The sequence below is a fragment of the Anser cygnoides genome, chromosome 2 (assembly GCF_040182565.1).
Source record: "Anser cygnoides isolate HZ-2024a breed goose chromosome 2, Taihu_goose_T2T_genome, whole genome shotgun sequence".
Taxonomy (NCBI): Eukaryota; Metazoa; Chordata; class Aves; order Anseriformes; family Anatidae; genus Anser; species Anser cygnoides.
This window is the reverse complement of record NC_089874.1, coordinates 161,021,121-161,040,143: the sequence shown is the minus strand read 5'-3', so window position 1 is coordinate 161,040,143 and position 19,023 is coordinate 161,021,121. Positions and strand designations below refer to the sequence as shown.

Sequence of the window (19,023 nt, the reverse complement as noted above, 5' to 3'; positions counted from 1 at the left end):
ACCTGTTGGAGTGGGTCCAGAGGAGCCCATGAGGTTGTTCAGAGGGCTGGAACACTTCTGTGAAGACAGGCTGAGGGAGTTGCGGTTGTTAGGCCAGGAGATGAGAAGGCCTTACAGTGGCCTTCCAGTACCGACAGGGGGACTACAGGAAGGCTGAGGAGGGACTTTTTTGTCAGGGAGTGTAGTGATAGGACAAGCGTTAACAGCTTTAAACTAAAAGAGGGTAGATTTGGATTAAATATAAGGAAGAAATTCTTCACTCAGAGGGTGGTGAGGCCCCGGCACAGGCTACCCAGAGAAGCTGTGGGTGCCCCATCCCTGGAGGTGCTCAAGGCCAGGCTGGATGGGGCTTTGGGCAACCTGGGCTGGTGGGAAGTGTCCCTGCCCATGGCAGGCGTTGGAACGAGATGGTCTTTGAGGTCCCTTCCAGCCCAAACCATTCTGTTATTCCTTGTGTATGATACAGAGAAGACAGATTTATGCAAGGAATCCTACATCTCTCTGGTGGCAGTGCTGCGTGTGTCGTGGTACAGTAATTATGAAGAGTGAAGACTGCCTCCTGGAGAAATTTCAGGACGTCTTGGTGTTTGGAAGGTGTCCAGGATGGGGACGTGGGTTATTCCTGAGACAGCGGGATGTGGGAGTTTGATCGCTCACTCTCGAGGAAGCCTTGTCTCTTGGAAAGATGAATTTTGACCTTTGGCCAGGGAAATAACGAGTAAGAAGCGTTGTGTGATGTAGCATGACAAGGTGTTGCTGGGCAACCATCTTAGATTTTAAAGGTCTTACTTATTTACCCTGTCTTCGAAAGCTGACTCTGGGTACTGTACTTTAGCTTAAAGGCCCCTAATGAATTTTTTTTTTTTCCCCCATGTGTTGGAGCTGCTTCTGTTGGCTTTTGAGGGTCTGGAAGTAGTTCGTATTTGTCACAAGAAGGAAACGGTAATTGTGTGGTTCTTCTAAGGGTAGGAAATCTGAGGGCAGGGAGCTCCTTCAGCATCCCTTGCCGTTTTCTGTGACTCCAGTGTCATCCCACGTGGTTCGGCTTCTCCGCCATCCTGTCGCAAGGAAGGATCAGAAGGTCTCATCAGAAGGTCTCATCAGAAGGTCTGATGAGCCTGAGTGCTACGTGGTGCTACTCTTTCTGCTTCAAACACGCCACCCGGCCAAAGTTTTCAGCAGTTCAATTAAAACACTTTACTTGAGAAATAACTACTGCGCAAAGGGAATAATGTTTCCATGTCTGAACTTCACATGGAATAAAAGTGCCTCTACCTGAGGTGCCTAAACCTGTTTCTAATGCAAGTAGTTTATAAAGAACATTATTAAAGTTCATCCATTCAGAATATATCCTCATATTTCTTTAGCATTTCGCTATCCCAGTAAAGACAAAACACCCTACAGGTTGCGTGGAGCCTCCTTCTTTTTTTTTTTAGCATAAGAAATCGCATTAAAAGCATGTTAAATTCCTTCTGAATTTGGGACAGAAAAACCTACTCAAGTGTGAAAAAGAGGGGTTAAGGGCATCACTTACGATGCACTCCAGAGTGATCTGAGCTATCAGATCTTTATGGATGCTGATATAAAATAGCTGGCTGTATATCTGTTTATATTGGTGCATTACTTTTGTCTTTTGCTCTTTACACACACATGTGCACATACTCCTACATGCATAATTTTCCCCAAAGCAATAATTTTTCTTCTAAATTGTGCGTATATATAATTCATAACGAACCGTGGAGATACCGTAATGATTTTCCAGTATTCTGCAAACGTTGCTTTCTAACATTATCTTAACATTAACACAGAATGCTCTGTGCAGCTTTGTGTGATGCTGTCCTAGCGTGGGTTATGCTCCTCCGTGCTGAGTCCTGTTTCAGTGCTGGGCCCACCTGGCTGTCCCAGCTGCGTGCCTCTAACTGGGATGTCAGGTCAGCATGGTAGTTGCACGGGCTTTCTTTTTTTAGTGGAAAATGTAGGAGAAATGCCGACAGATCCTGTTTAACTGGCTGAGATTGAATATGAAGTATGAGTTCACTAAGCTCGGGGAAATGACAAAGTCGTGTGAAATCACAAATTGCAGAAAATTGTCTGCTATTTCTCACTGGGCATCTTTGCACTCTGAAACTAAAGGTAGAGAGTTTTTTTTGTGTGTGTTCGTTTTGATATGCATGGTACACTGTTGTCAGAGAGATTGTGTAGACCAAAAGGAAATCTTGCTGAAGTTTTTCGTTCTGTAACAAATTCTTAGGGTGTGAAAACCCCTGAAGGGGGTTTGGATCTGAAGGTACGGCTAAAACCTCGGTCTCGGGAATACCTGACCTCATGCTGGGGGAAACAACAAATAAAAAAAACGGTATGTGCTTTTCATTTGATTTTCATTTATTCTTTTTCCCTCTGCAGAGACAATACCACTGAGACAAGCCTTTGGTCCGTTGTGCTGTTGCTGGCTTGTGCGAAACCGGTGGCTCCACATCACAAGGGAATAAAAGTGTGGGTGAGATATTTGTTGTTTTCTCCCTGTGATAATCCTTGCTGTTTCAGGTGGTTTGATCTGGTTGTTTTTCTCCATCTCTCCGGAACTCGCTGGCGGGGATGCTGTATTTTGTAGACCCTGGAGTGGGTGTGGAGGAAGGTTGTAGGCTCCTGGCTTGTAGATGTTCCCCTCTGGGTGGCATCTTCTGCTTCCTTCCTTAATTTCAGTGGTTGATATTGAGGTGGAGGGGGGAAATCTCCATCCAGCTTCTTCCCCTCATGGCTGATCTTGCCTCGCTTGTCTGCTGGTTCATTACGCTCTGGGATGGCCCACACTTACCATGCATTTGCTGACTTTGAGTTCGGCTTTCTGGCCAAAGCGAGCGTTAATGGATGCTTTCTGCTAGGAACAGATGGTCAGTGAAAGTTTCATTTTTCAGGGCGTAACAGACTGTATTTGTAAAACCTTCAGAGTTTTTAGCAGCAGCGGTAGTTTCCTTAAACTACATCTGTTTTTCCCACCTGGAATACTGTTACCGTAATTTGTATCATGGCTGGAATAGTTATTTCATGTGCTCCAGTCTGATAGTAAGAAATAAGTCTTTTCGTGGGGATTTTTGGTCTATGTCTTTGTTCCTTCTTCATAAAATACTTTAGGAATGAAAAGACTAAAAGGCTTCGTCATTTTTTTTCTGAATCTCTTGGGTGTTTTGCTCTTAATTCTTATCCTCGAAATCAAGTTCCTTGCAACAGATCTCTGTAAAAATGATTTTCTTTCTTTACCTCTGTTTTCCGTACCATGGGGAGAATTGGCATGTTCCAGCCCCGTTTCATATACAGAGCTGAACAGATTTGTAACGTGCGGTAAACTGTATGCAAAAAGTATGCTTATTAGCGTCCTGAGTAATCACCAACAACAGAGTAAATAGGAGGTTAATGAGATTAACGGCAAAGAGAAACGTAAGTGTTTGAGTGCTCCTCTCCGTGGCCCCGTAGCCGGTGGCAGCCTGGTTTCTCTTGACGAGCCCAGCATGGGTGTAGACGCAGTAGTGATTTTGCTGCTGTTCCCCATACAATGCTTAATGAGTTCCTACTGCTGACATTTTCTTTTAGACACTGTGTGATATTATTAAATCCCACTCCTCGCAAGATGTTTTGTGCATTGCTTCTCTTTTTTTTTTTTTTTTCTCTCCCCATATTTATGTTTCTGCTGTTGGGACTCGGTGGTAAATAGTCTGATCAGCCCTTGCTGGTCCTCCAAAGTCTTCTCCCAGGTGTGTGGTGCCCTCTTTGATGTCTCCTCAAGGCTACCAGAGGAATTGACCCACATCTCTTTGGGGGAACTTGCTGCTACCAGAATATCACAGTCAGAAGCGCATCGAGATTTCTCTCTTATTTTCTTATCCCAAGCTCTATCTTGATTTCATTTGTCCTATGGCTTTCTCCTTCCTGACCTTCACATTCTATCCATCAAGTCTCACAAGGAGAGAGAAGCCTATTTTCAAGCAAAACCATGCCTTTCTTCTACCGTCCTACCTCTAGGTTCATTTCCCTTTTCCGGTTCTTTGGGTTAGGGGGTTTTCTGGATGTGGCGTGCTCTGCCTATCCAACTCTCACATCTTCTGGCAACCACCAGCGTGTTCTGAATGTCAGTGCCTCAGAACTGTTTATTTGCATTTTCTCCACCCAAAACTGCGTATGTGTGGTTGGACTGAAGCTCTAGGCACCGACTCCCCTTACTGGTCAGTTGACAAACTGCAACATATTTTTTTTTTTTGCTATTTTAAATAAAAGTCCCTCACCGAGAAACCTGTTTCATTTCCTCAAGATAAATCTTGTACTTCTGACTGTGGTATTTCTGTTTTTTTTTTTTTTTTATTTTATTATTTGCAGTTCTGATTAAAGTGTGAACCTTCAACTCTAACAACTCGCACAGAGTCGGGGCACTGCACATTGCCCAAATGAATTATTCACCTTGCAGCTCTTGTTTTTTGTTATTTTGAATCCCGCAAGCTATTTTCCTCCTATTTCAGTTGAGCAGGGCAGTGGTTTCTCTTTCATGCCAGCTCTCCTGCCTTTGGGGTGCGAAGGGGATTATGCCTGGAGCTGGGATATCCTTGCCAGACTACACGGCTGGAAGTCAGCCCGACGTCTTGGCATTGCCTGGGCGAAGTGGAAGAGCGCTCACGCCCCGCACCGCTGCTGTTGGAGGAAGGAGATGTCATTCCCCAAAACTGCTCTCCGGTGTCACGGGCTTGGAGAGGTTCGCCGTGACATGGCGGTGTAATTCTTTGGTGCTCTCCGAAAAGCTAGGAAGGCGTGTTTCTGATGGGAGCAGTTCCTCGCCTTGCAAGGACATGATATAGGGCAGCATGAGAAGGACAAAGTTGATCTTGAGGTTGTTTGCTGGGATCTTCCAGGTCCTGTTCTCTCCAGTTCCCATTAAGCTTGGTAACTGGGGAACCAGCTCTGCTCAGTGATGCTCTCCCAGTGCTCAGGCTCTTAATCAGGAGTCACGCTGCTGGTCAGCATGCAAAAAATAATATTCACAGACGTCGTGGTGGTGGTGTTGAACTGTGTTATCGCCGGCATCCAGGACAGAAAGAGCTTCAGAAGGGGAGGAATGTGTTAAAATCACCGCAGAATCGCTTGTAGATTCTTTCTGCTATCTTTGCAAACAGAAAAGCGACGGAAGCAGCGAATGTGTGTGCATGCAGGGGAAGGACTTGCACATCTCCTTGTGCGAGGGGAAACAATTCAGCTTGCTGCAGTGTGTTACTAATATTTGCGTCTGAGCGCTCAAAACTTAGCGAGAGACGTAAGACAGAATGAAACAGATTTCTCAAGTCTTAAACGGATGGTTAAACCATTTCTGCTTTTTCGCCTTGGGAATCTTTAAGCCGCTGTACTTGTTTTCTTTGGGGACCACATTGAAAGCAAAGAGGGGCTTCATTATTTTTTTATTTTGGAAAGCGCTCGTCTGTCTGTCTTATGCAAAAGCACTTTAATTGATCTTTCAGACCGGCGAGAGGAGGATGGAGGAGAAAATGTTTAATGCAATGTATAATTCTTTCTGGTTTTGCCTCAAAATAAGAAGCCACTTTGTTAAGATTTATGCATCCGAGCACAGTTTATGCGCACGGTGCAGCTGTGGTTTATCTGCGTACTGCAGCAGGCTGATGCAAAGAAATGCCTTGATCAATGGTATGAGCTGGTTCAGGGTAACTCCCAAACTGCTCCCATGACAAATGCAGCGCCAATTTCTTGCCACCCTCACTATAATTGCCGTTGTGTCTTGTTAAGTTTGTGATTCCTTTTTAAAATGTAATCTAGTTGAGAATTAAAAACTGAAGCGATGCAAATCTATTTCTTGCTGTGCTATACTGAACCAGAATAACACTCCATTAAACCGAGATTCTTTTCTATTCATTTTCCAGCAGTAGGATGCTTGGGAGGCAGGTGCAGATGACTGTGCCTTGTCTCTGTTCCTCCCCAGTCCACAATACCACATTACAGGGTTTGTGGAAGCCTGGCAGTTGAATACAGACTGCCTGCACCGCAAAGCATCGCTTCAGCGTCAACGCCTCCCTCTTGTCTCTTTAAGGTGAAGCAACTGGGGCGATTCGATGCTGTGGCATGCTTACCTGCAAGGTTTGAGGTCTGAGCTTCTTTAGTCTGCTCTTGCTTGGTGAATCAGGAGTGTTTACGGGCCGGAATCACCTTGCTTTGGCTCCGTCAGAGTCAAAGGTCAACTAAAATCATGCATATTGGATCTTGTTTGCTGTTTGTCGTCTGTTTTAGTCAAGGAACCACGTGCAAATATTAACACACAGCTCCATGGCTTGCTGTTTGAGTGCAAGAGATGTCTGGGGGCGTCTGGACATGGCATGTAATGGTGGTGGTTCTTGCCTTGGGTAGCTTGGGATTTAACTGGGGAGAAGCTGATGAGAACAGGCAGTGAGGAGGCTGGAAACAGAGCCCAGCTCACAGCTGGAGCCTTTCAGGGCAGTGGGTCCTGAGGAAGCCTTAAGACCAACAAAGATGGCTTTGTGGGGGAAGTCTTCTGTAGCTGGGGAAGACTGCAGAGATGCGCACAACGGGATTGTTGGCTCTGTCCCACACTGGTGAGTTTCTCCAAGCAATTGAGTTAAAATACTTGGAAGAGATTCAGCCTCTTAGAAGTTGCGTGAGCATCAAAGGTAAGCAAAACCCCGTAGCGAAATAGCTGGGAGGTTTTCAGCTGCGTTTGTTTGAAATCAACCACGTGCCGTACCGTAAGAACGCATTTTTATATATATATTTGTGTCCCTCTTGCGTAATACTGAGTTTGATTTGAATTTGGGAAGTCTGTGCCTTCCCTTCCGAGAGTTAACAAAAGCCTAAAAGATGAGAGGGCGATGCGGCACGATGCCAAACCACTGCAGGTGGGACATTGTGTCCCCTCCCCACCTCCCCTGCCATCTGTCTTGTCATCCCCCGGCGCTGGAGGCACCGCTCTTGCGTGTTAGCTGGTTTAGTAAACCTGCATTTGCTGCAGTTTGGGTAAAGAAGCGTTAGATTAGCTTGTGAAGACAGGAAAAAGGACAGCCCCTTCCTCCTCCCCCCCTCCAAAAAAAAAAGATGAGAAAAAGAAGGAAGCAAAAAGAGCTTGTCACGAAACCTAAATTCACTTAGAAGCATCTAGTTTAGACAGGCATCTTTAGAAGCTCATTCTCTCCTTTATTACATGAATGGTGTTATACTGCTGTACTGTATCAGAGAGCTGTGTGATGTGGTAGCAGCTCCTGTCCTAAGCCACTGGCACGCCGTGTAGCTGTAGGTTCTGTGTTTAAGCAGAACAATATTTCAGCTTGGTGTCTCCGTGGGTGAAACGGAGGGGTAGCTGCTCCGAGTGCTTGATAAAAAGCGAGTTAGGTGTTTGCAAGAGGCATTAAAAGCTGCAACCACTGCGCCAGGGTCGCATCCTGGCGTCGGGGACAGCTGCCAGCCACGGGATGGGAAGCAGCAGAGGTGCTGCATGGAGGTGTTCACGGCCACGTGTGTTTGCACGAGCGTGGAGCTGGGAGCCAGCCACAGACGTCGCAGATCCTCCTGGTGGACCCAGCTGCTGTGGGGGAAGCAGAGATCTGGGGGACGGCAGTCCCACTTGCAGGCTGAAGAGAGCCAGTTATTTACTCAACGTGTGCTTAGATGGAAGATGCTGAGATCAGATAAAAAGGAAAAAGAGAGAAAACCCCCAAAAGCCTTCTGTTTCCCAGCATCAACCATAAAAACACTTGTAAAAAAAAAATCCTAAGTAAAAGGTCTTCTTTTCTCAGCCGTGGTGCACGAATAACGCAGGAGATGGTCTCAGGTGGAAGATGGTGGTGCCTCTTGAACATCCTGCTCCTGTGACATATCCACGGGGAGCCAGGCAATGTCCTCTTCAAGCCAGGTCACCGCTAGCTGTGGGTGCTGAGACCCATTTGCCCAGTATCAGGGTCATTCTGGTCACCCAGTAGAGCTTGGAGCAGCCCGACCCTGCTGGTGGCCCCATGGGATGTGTCCAGCTCCCACCCTGGACCTTACAGACATTACACAATTCACGTGGGGTCCTTACGTTAGCGTATTACTTGCATTTGGTGATTAATCATGGTTCTCTTCATGAGGGTTTTGGTGTGTGTGTCAGCTGCAGGTCACCGTGGATCCGTTCGCCCCTGCTTTAGGATGTGCGAGCCCTCCACACAAGGTTGGATTTCGGTTCGATTCTCTCCGTCCCCATGTTCTGCTGGCTGGGGTTGGTGCTGTTCTTGCCACCTTCTCTTCAGAAATTGCTCTCGACTCGGCTTTTTTTAGAAACACGCTTTCATCATTTATAATCCTAAAGGCTCTCCTGCAATGGAGGAGTTTTTGGCTGTTATTTTTAACTGAATGTTTCATTGATCTGATTTACAGCGTGAGCTGCCGGCTGCTGTATTAGCAAGAGAGCGGAGAGCCAAGCGTGGCGTGGGGCAGGGAAGGAGCAGTGTGGGGAGGTCTGAACTTACCTCCCTCGTCAGAGCTAACGCATCACGGAGCTGCAGCCCAAAGGTGCAGTTTCACATCATTTTAAGCAAATATAAGTCACGGTTTCTTTTTATTTCTTTATTTTATTTTTAAAATTTCCCTTTAAGTGGATCCACTGGCTTCGTCTCTATTGCCCGTTTTGGTGTTGGTGTCCAGGTGCCTGTGTGGCGAGCCAGTTCCAAATTTATTCAAAACAAAACCCTACCAGAAATAAAATTAAAGGGAAAAAAAAAACAAAAAAAGACTTGGAATTTGGCTAGATGAGGTGAAATTTTGAGCTCAGTGAGAGCTTGTTGCTCTTGCTTGGGTTTGGTTAGTCTTCCACCCACAGTTGAAGAGACTGAGTACCAGCCACTGAGACATGGTGGGACCGTGGTTGGTGTGGTGGGACCATGATTGGTGTGGTAGGACCATGTTGGTGTGGTGGGACCATGGTTGGTGTGGTGGGACCATAGTTGGTGTGGTGGGACCATATTTGGTGTGGTAGGACCATGCTGGTGTGGTAGGACCATGTTGGTGTGGTGGGACCATGGTTGGTGTGGTGGGACCACAGTTGGTGTGTGGGGATGGAAGGTAGCTTCTTCTGGGCCATTGTTCATGACATGGAGAGCAAAGTGTCCATCACTGATGCTTTGCTACACTGTGGGTGCAAACTGGAGCTGGGAGCACTTGAAACCTTCAATGACAGATCTGAGTGTTTAGCTCGGTTCTGACCAAGTGTGTAAATAAAACAAGAAGCATTAGGAATGGGTTATTTTTCTACTTGGCGAACCAGAAAATTAAACACAAATACAGTGTGTGGGGCCTGGGTATGGAAGTGAGAACAAATGAGTACTGTTAAGTTGTTTTCAGAAGTGGATTTATTTAATTTTTTTTAATGGTCTAAATTCTCTCACTTCTTTTAAGGCTTTCTGCTGTTGGTCTCTTTCTGCTTCTTCCACTTTAGTAGGCCGGCTGAGTTAATCACATCAAAGAAAAGATTACAGATCGCTGATTTCAGCTTTTCTCCTTTACCCAGCCATCAATGAGCCTGTTCACGAAGCACATAAGGGCTTAACATCTCCGTGCCCTCAAGGGAAACGGGGAAAATCAGCAATTACCTGTTTTTTAGGGATCATCCAGTCAACCAGTTAGTGTGTGTACAGGTCCTGATTATTCACATATGCTGCTTGCCGCTTGCATGGTGCTTGGGGAGGCTGCTATGGAGCAGGGATTGAGAAATTGGTGGGAATTGAAGCTCTGGAGGTGAAGCATCTGTGGATACGACAGAGGTGTCGTGGGGATGTAGAGCTGGGCAGCGGGATCATCACGGCAGGTGAAGTTTTGTAGGAGAAAAGGGCAGGGATGCTCAGCTCCACTCGTGGCTTGGCGAACATGTTGCTCTGAAGCAGTCAGTGCTGTGCCATGTGGAAATGTGTGGTTTTATTGCTGCTGTGGCTTGTGTGGAGCAGACAAAAGATGGTGATGTCAAGGAAGACATCGAAGAGAGATGTTGAAGAGAGAAGACGTCTGTCAGCTGTCTGCTGATGACAACCAGTTGAGACCTGTGTTCTGTTCTTCCAACAACACCACATAAAGAGTTTCTCCTTTGCCTGAGAAGCTGCTTTCATCTGATTATAGCGTTCAGAAGAGAAGAAGTGAACTCTGCATTGATTATCTCCTGTAGCATTTGCAGAAAGGCTGAGAGCTTAAGCCTAGCCTGCTCAGGGAGGCAATCCTTTCCACTTTGCTGGAGGAAAATCCTGGCTACCAAGACTTCGGCGCTAAAAGGAGCGAGCCAGTTGGGAGACAGGAGATGACTCAAAACTGTTTTTCTTTGTTGGTATGCATGGCTTTGGTGAGGAGGAGGTCTCTGTCACAAAGGGTGCTACTATGGATGGCACCAGTGCAAGTCTCGTATGCTTCATCGCAGGATCTTGTGGGCCTCCGAGGATGACTCTGCATCGGAGGAGAGGAGGGCTTTTATATATGCAGACTTGCTGTCTGCTTCTTCTATTCCTTTAATGCCTACATGAGCTCCTTTTTGTGTTGAGATATTATTTGTAAACTCCTTTGCCTTCTGCTGATTTCAATTTACCACCGACTTTTCTTGCAGCCTGAATGCAGCGTTCTTGGAACTGTGAAAAATATAGACTGTCTTAAATTATACCTCTTAGCCTCCATCCATCTCTGTTTCGTTTTGCAGAGGGATTGTGCGTTATCGCTTCTGGTTTGCTTTCAGAATTAAGAATGGTCATAGATAAATGTAACTCATAGAAACTGGAGGATGTGGTTTGCTTTGGCCTGCTAAATATGTGGGAATAAAAAAAAAAAAGATTTTTCTTTTGTCACCTGCTCACCTATGCCTTGGATAAGCCTCTCTGACTTGGCTGTGAATGAAGCTCTTTGTTGGACAGCAGAAGTAGTTAAAATAGAAAAAGCAAGTTCGTGACTTGGGTCTAGTTCTGAAGTACAGTGGCAAAAATCAAGTAATTGGTTCAATTGAATTACACGTTTCTGTTAGTCTCCCGCCGTGCTTAGTTATGGTTTCAATTTCTTGATCAAGTGGGAGAGTAACGTGAATAGATGCATTTGTCCGAGAATGACGGGTTTATGTTGGAAACACCTGTATTGGCTTTTTGTGGCAAGGTTTTGGTAGCAGGGGGGCTGCAGGGGTGGCCTCTGTGAGCAGAGCCCAGCAGCTGCCCCATGTCAGATCAGAGCCGGCTCCAAAATGGACAAACGCGGTTTGTGCTTCCTGGAGAGCGTGTTTAAGAAAAGGAAAAGCTGCTGCACGACAGTAGCTGGGACAGAGAAGTGAGGAAATGTGCGAGAAGCAGCCCTGCAGCCCCCAAGGTGAGTGCAGCAGGAGGGCAGGAGGTGCTCCAGGCAGGCAGCAGCAGTTCCCCTGCGGCCTGTGGAGAGGCCCCTGGTGGAGCAGGCTGTCCCCCTGCAGCCCACGGGTCCCACATGGAGCAGATCACCACCCTGCAGCCCATGAAGGAGCCCACTGTATTTTCTCCCCTTTTTTTCTTTGAGGAAGGGGAGCGAGAAAGCAGTTGTGGTGGTGTTCAGCTGCGTAGCAGGGTAAAATCACCACAGCACCATGTGTAGTCTGCTGGGTGGGCACTGTGCACTTGGGAAGTAAGAATATGATCTGGATGAGGGGATCAAGTGCACCCTTAGTAAGTTTGCAGACAACACCAAATTAGTCATGAGTTGATCTGCTCTAGGGTAGGAAGGCCCTGCAAAGGGATCTGGATAGGCCGGACTGATGGGCCAAGAACAACTGTGTGAGGTTCAACAAGGCCAAGTGGCAGGTCCTGCACTTGGAGCACAACAACCCCAAGCAGAGCTACAGGCTGGGGGAAGAGTGGCTGGAAAGCTGCCTGTTGGAAAGAGACCTGGGGGTATTGGTCAATAGCCCAATATGAGCCAGCATATCATAATAGCCTGAATATGAGCCAGCAGTGTGCTCAGGTGGCCAAGAAGGCCAACAGCATCCTGGCTTGTGTCAGGAATAGTGTGGCCAGTAGGACTAGGGAAGTGATTGTCCCTCTGTACTCAGCTCTGGTGAGGCCGCACCTCGAGTGCTGTGTTCAGCTTTGGGCCCCTCACTACAAGGAGGACATCGAGGCCCTGGAGTGTGTCCAGAGAAGGGCTACGAAGCTGGTGAAGGGTCTAGAGACAAGTTTTATGAGGAGCAGTTGAGGGAACTGGGGTTATTTAGCCTGGAGAAAAGGAGGCTCAGGGGCGACCTTATCACTCTCTACAACTACCTCAAAGGAGGTTGTAGCGGGGTGGGGGTCAGTCTCTTCTACTAAGCAACAAGGACAAGGGCAAGAGGAAACGGCCTTAAGTTGTGCCAGGGGAGGTTTAAGTTGGGTATCAGGAAAAAAAAATTCTTCACTGAAAGAGTTGTGAGGCACTGGAATAGACTGCAAAGGGAAGTGCTTGCGTCACCATCCCTGGAAGTGTTCAGAAGATGTGTAGATGTTGTGCTTAGGGACATGGTTTAGTGGTAGACTTGGCAGTGCTAGGTTAATGGTTGGACTTGATCTTAGAGGTCTTTTCCAACCTAAATGATTCTGTCATTGTATGAACATAGTCTTCTGACTTCTGCTTGTTGGGGCATCTGCTCCTCATGGATGGCTTTTGGGCAACAACATGATGAAATTCTGGTGCTTGTCAGGCTACTGGAGCATGAGGAAACCCAAGAGGCTGAAGTGACCTCAGGTCTGAAGCAGTATTGACTGGCTACACTACTGGTAGCTACACCACCAAGAGTGACCTTGCACTTGGTGGGGGTAACTACTGGAATGCAACAAAATAAATGCCTAAAACGTGAACCTCGAAAGGAGGATTTCCATCTGCTGTCTGTGCTCCATCTGCTGAAGAGCAGAAGATGCCTGATTTCTGGTGGATGTGTCTGTCATCTCCTAGCATGTCTTCTACCACTTGCTAGCTGTGGTAGGGTTAGCAACTATTATCTGTTTACCAGTAGGTAAGCCACGTGTTGGGTGGTTGCTGGAAGTGTTGGGTTGTGCTCGCCTTCTCAGCAGATGTATTCATTTCTCTTTCCTTTACTCCAGCCTTCATTTTTACCCAACTTTCAGGGTGGTAGTTATGTTCTATGATTTCTTTAGTATTATTTTTTCCAACTGAGCTGAAGCTGCCCAACAACAGCTTCTAGTTACAGGTATGGCCGAAATGACAGGAGAATGGGACTAATAGATGAGAAAGTCAGCATGGACCACTGATGGTTCTTGTATCACTGTAATTCTTTGTGGTGATCATCATCATGTTGCTGGGAGGCTGAGAAAGTGGCGTCCATCACTCCATGACCATGGGAGGCCATTTTGTTTAAGGACAAGTGGCTGGAGGCAGTGGAGTGGTAACAAGCATTACCAAAGGCTTCTTTCTCTCTTCCAGATCTCCTAGTGGGGAACATTAAGAAAGATATCTTCTGTGACTTCTCCATCTCGTGACACAGCATCTCTGTCAACTTTTGGTAGCCTATTTGTGGAAGTACTCAGGAACATATTCTCCTACATATTCTCCCATCTGTCTTTTTCCCAAATTCACTGGCCTTGGTGTATGCTTAAGAATAGACTTGCTTTTTTGCATTATGTTGAGAAGGCAGTTAAGAATTTATTTTCTGACCCTTCTGTGTTTAGATGATAATATTTTTAGTATCTTAGATGATGGCTGTTTCTGAGTTGATTTGTAGTTTGTTCTCTCCTGCCGCCCCTTAAATGCAGAGAGAAAAACTTGACCAGCATCTTTCACCAAAAGATTATTAGGTGATGTTCTGTTACTCGGATCAGGTTGCGTGAGAGCCCTTGTCACAGTACTTAATTACCCTTTTACTTTGCTTATAAAGGACTTTTTTCATGAATGGATGAACTATGCTTGTGGCTTTTATCAGTTCACAAGAATTTACACTCACTTGGCTTTTCTGACCCTGAAAAAATAAGCACGCAAAAAGGAAACTCAAAATATTACCCTCCTCTCTACCCCCCAAAAAATGTGAAATGGGGAGAAGATACTTGTTTCTGCATGTAAACTAGATTATTTACTTGTTGGTTTCCCCACAGAATTGGTGATTACGTGTTTTTTTTCTTCTTTTTGCCACTTACTACATCTTAAGCTTGCTGCCAGATGACTAGGGAAACTCTTTTCTTTTGAAACCAGTGCTGAAGGGATGGTAGAGGCAAGAGTATCTTCAATGATCCTAAGATTGTAGGACATTGAAAAAGCTTCCCATAAAATTATATCTGTTTGAGATCTGGTATATCTCCTGTATGTGGTGTAATTGGTCCAGATTCATCTGTGCAACCTTGGCATGGATTGGCGACTCTGAAGGCTTAATGGTGCCTTTAATTATAAGCGGCCCAGGAATTGCCTAGTGAGACACAGGGTTCATTTAGCTCCAGAATCTCTCTTTTGGATGGCGACCAGAAATAGTGTGCTCAAAAGACGAGAAAGTAGCGAGTGCCCTGATACACAAATGTTGTGATAATTTCTCCCTGTTTTTTTTTCTTCTTTTTTTTTTTCTTTTTTTTTTTCTGATGGTGAATCACTAAAGCTGGCTTAAGCATTTGTGTTACAGCTTAGTTATGACAGCTTTGGCTGGTCTCGTTATCTACTTCCCTGTCCTTTGGATGCTTAAGTTCTTGGCCTTCACATCCTGCGCTCAGGTTTAATTACTCAAAAAATGTCCCTTACCTCTTGAATTTCCCAAATTCTCATTTTTTCACGGGAGATTTCCTGATTTTTGTGGTATGTGGAAGGAAGCACAGTGGTTCCAGATCTGTCGGCCCTAAGCTTGCTTACTGATTTTTTTTTTTTTCTGCTGTGTTTGGTGTCAGTCAGTTTTCTGAATTGAACTCATCCCTTCAGCATGTCTCCTTCCATCTCCTCCATCACAGCGGGCTGCTGTTGTTTTGAATATTGTCCGTTACGTTCCTTTGCAGAAGGCATCTTGTTGGCACAACAAATCCCAGTTACTTGCAGGTGACCAGCCCTGTAGATTTGCTGACAAGAGTGAGAAATCCTTCCTGAGCTCCAGTAAAGAGGTGGTGAGCGTGGCCAAGTGGCCAGATCCCATTTGGAAGTTGGGACACCAGCCATTAAGATAACCTTTTTCTGCTTTCAAGCAAACATGGTAATTGGAAGGATCCTCAACGTCTCTTCAGTGCCTTTCATCGTTTGATCTTGGAGCACTTTATTTATTCAGCCTCCTGGCGTCTTTGCGTGGAAGGGAGGTATTGAGAGAGAATAATTTATAGGACTTCGTGGCATGATGCCATTTTGTTACAGTGTAATTGCGCTTGAAATATTCAACAGAACATCGTTCTTGAGCTAATGGAGAAGATTGTCGTTGGGTTATGTCCCTTGTGATTTTTTTTTTTTTACAAAGTCTTCTCGGCACATGTGAGATAAATAAAGGATTTTATCCGCGTTCTTAATAGCTGGTATCAGAAGTGGAGAGCTCCAGTTCAAGTATTTGTTTTTCTTCTTTCCCCCAAATAAGACTGTTTGATTAATTTGTCCTTACATTTTTCCCCCTTCCCTCTTTAAATAATCCTAAAATCTGGATACAAATTGTTTCCCTCTGCCCACACGCTGGAGAAAACATCTATTTCCAGAAATAACAGAATGATGCTGTATTATTTGTTGTAGGAAGGAAAATAGCTAGTTGGAGGTGAACGGCAGAGTAAAAGCAGTTTGAGATGATAGGAATTACTTTTTTCTTTTTTTCCTTTCTTTCTGTCAGATTTTACCAGATGTAACTGACCCGATGATGGCCTGTAGGTGCTGCAGAGATTATTTGGCTGGTGAAGGGACAACAGAGAGAGGGCTGTAAGAGCATGAGAAGAATATTTCTGCATCTCGGTAGGCTACAGAGTTCATTTCCCCATCAAAGCATAGCTGAGAGAAGTGAATGCAGTTAAGAGGACCATTTTCAACGATTTTCAAAATCAGTCTGGGAGAATCATCGCTCCATCTAGCTTAGGTAAAATAAAGGTGATTCAAGGAAGAGTAAATACCTCTTTTTCTTAGAGACTTTCAGCAGGTGTTCATTTTTGAAAACGATGAGCTTCGTGCTTCTTCGGAGGTGTACACACACAACCTGCTGCCCCATCGCTGAAGTTTCAGCGTGGCAGGGCGTTCTTGTTCTGCATGGTGTTCCTCATCTTAATATCAGGAGAAGGAGGATCAAAAAAAAGGGTGCTGGAATAGGTAGACTGTTCCTATGCAGTAATTCTTGTGAAGTTACAAGGAACTTTTTATCAGGAACTTTTGATGCATGATTATCTTAATATCACGAAGGCTGATAATATAAATAGAGATTTCAAGCTTGACCTGATACATTGATAGGATAAGTTAAAATGATGAACAGGATTGAGTTATTTGCTGCAGCTGCTTCCAGGAATTGATTGATTGATTTGAATTTCAGCTGGCAGGGCATTGATACCGTTGGGAAGGATGTCCCTGAGCTTGTTAATGGAGCACTGGGGAAGGAGGAGCATTGGGAACAGAAGGAGATGTGAAGGTTGGGTAGATGGTGGCGGGCTGGCTTGGAAGCCTTCTGCAGGTGTTAGTTCTGCTTGTAGCAAAATAGTTCAACTAATACAATAATTCATCTCGGATAATGTGTTCCTGGTAGCGGTTGCTGTAGTTGGTGCATCGCAATGTCTATTTCTTTTTTTTTTTTTTTTTATGGTGTTGTGGGCTCAGAATTGCTGCTGGTGAAGAATTTTCAGGAAAAAATATGGAGTGTGTGGGCACTTCCACTAATGCTGATTTACTGACAAAGGTTTCTTTTAGAGTTATTTGTATTTTCTGGCAACGTTTCTGTTGGCAAAGGAATCTGTGGCCCATGGCATGATTTTGTCGCAAACCCAGACAAAGTGACACGCTCATCTGTGAAGTGCAAGGCCTCAGCTGGATCTGTGCTGTTGAAATTTCCCTTCCCCAGCATCCCAGTCACGCATCCGAACAGTGGACTAAATTGTTTTCCCTTCTCTTGTCATTAGATCGCACCTATGCGTAACTTACACGGTGGTTTAAATTGGGTCCAAAAGCTTTGGCATCACAGAAGATCAAGGTTGTGAACCTTCCTGGAGGAGATCTTGCCTGCAGGCTCTTGGCATTGATAAAGAAGCAGCATCTCAGCAGGGATGGGTATGCTGAGTAATTAGAGGGTGCTGCCAAATCTCTTTGCAGGTACACATCTGCTTCGCACAGCTGTTTGGTCTTCTGTTTCTTTTGACTCCTAGCCACAGAGCAGGTTCTGTTTTCAGCCCATCTTGGCTACCCTGTTCTCCAGGTAAAGCAGATGCTCCACTGATCCCCTGAACTGAAGACTCTTGCGTCATCAGCCAGATTTCCTTCAGCTGTATTGACAGCACGTCAGTAACAAACCTTAGAAAATGAGATTTATCATCCTAGCTAGAGATGGAGAGAAGTCTTTCCATGGTAGAAACAAGGTGCTGACCTTTTTCTTGGCCGGTGTTGGTGCCGATGCCACTGGTGGTCTGATAGCCTTTGAAAACCATCTCCCTGATCTGATGAGAACTTGTATGTAATATCTAGGTCTTGTGTCTTTGTGAAGATGCAAGGGAAAAGGTTTATTTTTTTTACAATAGCATGGCACATAAAAAAGTGCATATATACACACACATAATACTGTTGTTGTTTTTCCATTGACAAGTTAAAGTGGCAACAGGGGAATTGCCTGAAATAGAGCAGCAGTAAATTTAATTTTTTTTGCCATTTCCTAGCTGTTATAGGTCCAGCTTAACCCCCTCAGTTCCAGCCTTCGCTCTGAAGGAAGCATCTCAGCACTGGACCCCTGATGAGCAAGTTCTGTGGGAGAGTTAATTACTGCAGCTCGCTTGGGTAGAGCTGAGGGAAGCCGTGGTGCTTTGGAGACAGCGAGGCGAACATACCCTGCAAACCTTACAAACAGAAAGCCGCAAAGGATTTGGCTTTCCGCTTTATTGGTTCCGCTGTAATTGGCTGTGTTTTTGTAAAAATAGCATCTCCTGTTGTCAATTTGCAATGGAGAAAGACGGTCCAGTTCTGGAGCAGAACTAACAGGGTAGTGTTGTGAGCGAGGCAGCCGCGATGGCTGATCGGGGAATATGTAAATAACAGCGTGGTTTTGGGCTTCTTTCTCTTCTGCTATAGCTCTTGTTTTTTTCAAAATGGCCATCACTAGGTTTTATGAGGCACGTATGCTTGTAGGCACCTTGCACTGATGATGGAAACAGACATTCCCCCAGATGGGATCCTTCCCTTTCTTCGTCTCGGACATCCCGGCATGTGTTAAGTGGTGCTGAAGTTGGAAGTGGGGACGTGGAGCCCAGAAGTGGTGACCAGGTACAGGGCATGGCAGCTTTTGCCTCTGGCCTCACCTCTGGGCACTGGCTCAAGATGAGTCATTTGCTGCTTTTCGCTTGATTTTTGTCATCATTAATGCATCGCATTCTCAGTTTGTCCTTTAAATAATGCACTTGCGTGTCTCTGTTGACATTAACCTCCTAGAAGCGTGAGTCCACAGAAGAGCAGCTTGTTTTCTCTCCAAGCATTCACCCCTATCCAAACACCTCATCTACCAGCTCAGCTTTACTTAACCGGCAAAGAATTAAAGCACCTAATGGCTGGAAGCATTGCCTACGTGAACTAAGCCTTTTATAAATCAGTATTCAGCAGTCTCCAGTGCAGTGTGTAAAGGTAAATAGCTACTCCATCTCCCCCTCCTGCTGCTTCATGGCTCCGTCCTTGTGTTAAGGCCTCGGTAAAACTCCTTATTGTGTCTCCTCTGTAAATCCTGCAGGTTGTAACGGGCCCTTAAATCTCACCATTTGGGATAGAAATGTATCTTCTGTGTTTACTCGTTTTCTGCGTTTAAGGGAGTCATTTTTATTTGACCAGCTTTGTGCGGCTCCCTGTATATAGATCTTATTTATCCTAAAAACCTCGTCCCCTGCCAGGTAAGCAGGTTGGGAAGCG

At 45.5% G+C, this 19,023-nt stretch overlaps 1 protein-coding gene across 5 annotated transcripts in view; it reads left to right on the top strand.

Annotated features, from left to right (window-relative positions):
- The window catches only part of TSNARE1 (t-SNARE domain containing 1), a 462,920-nt gene that overhangs the window by 15,294 nt on the left and 428,603 nt on the right, over window positions 1-19,023 (top strand). For 3 of the 5 annotated variants that reach the window (XM_066990792.1, XM_066990788.1, XM_066990790.1), the window contains exon 2: window positions 2,404-2,493. The exons of 1 other annotated variant lie outside the window; for it this stretch is intronic. The gene's annotated coding sequence lies outside the window, so the exon portion shown is untranslated. Of the gene's footprint in view, window positions 1-2,403; window positions 2,498-19,023 lie in introns of all 5 variants that reach the window. One more of the 5 variants, XM_066990789.1, reaches the window with a different exon arrangement.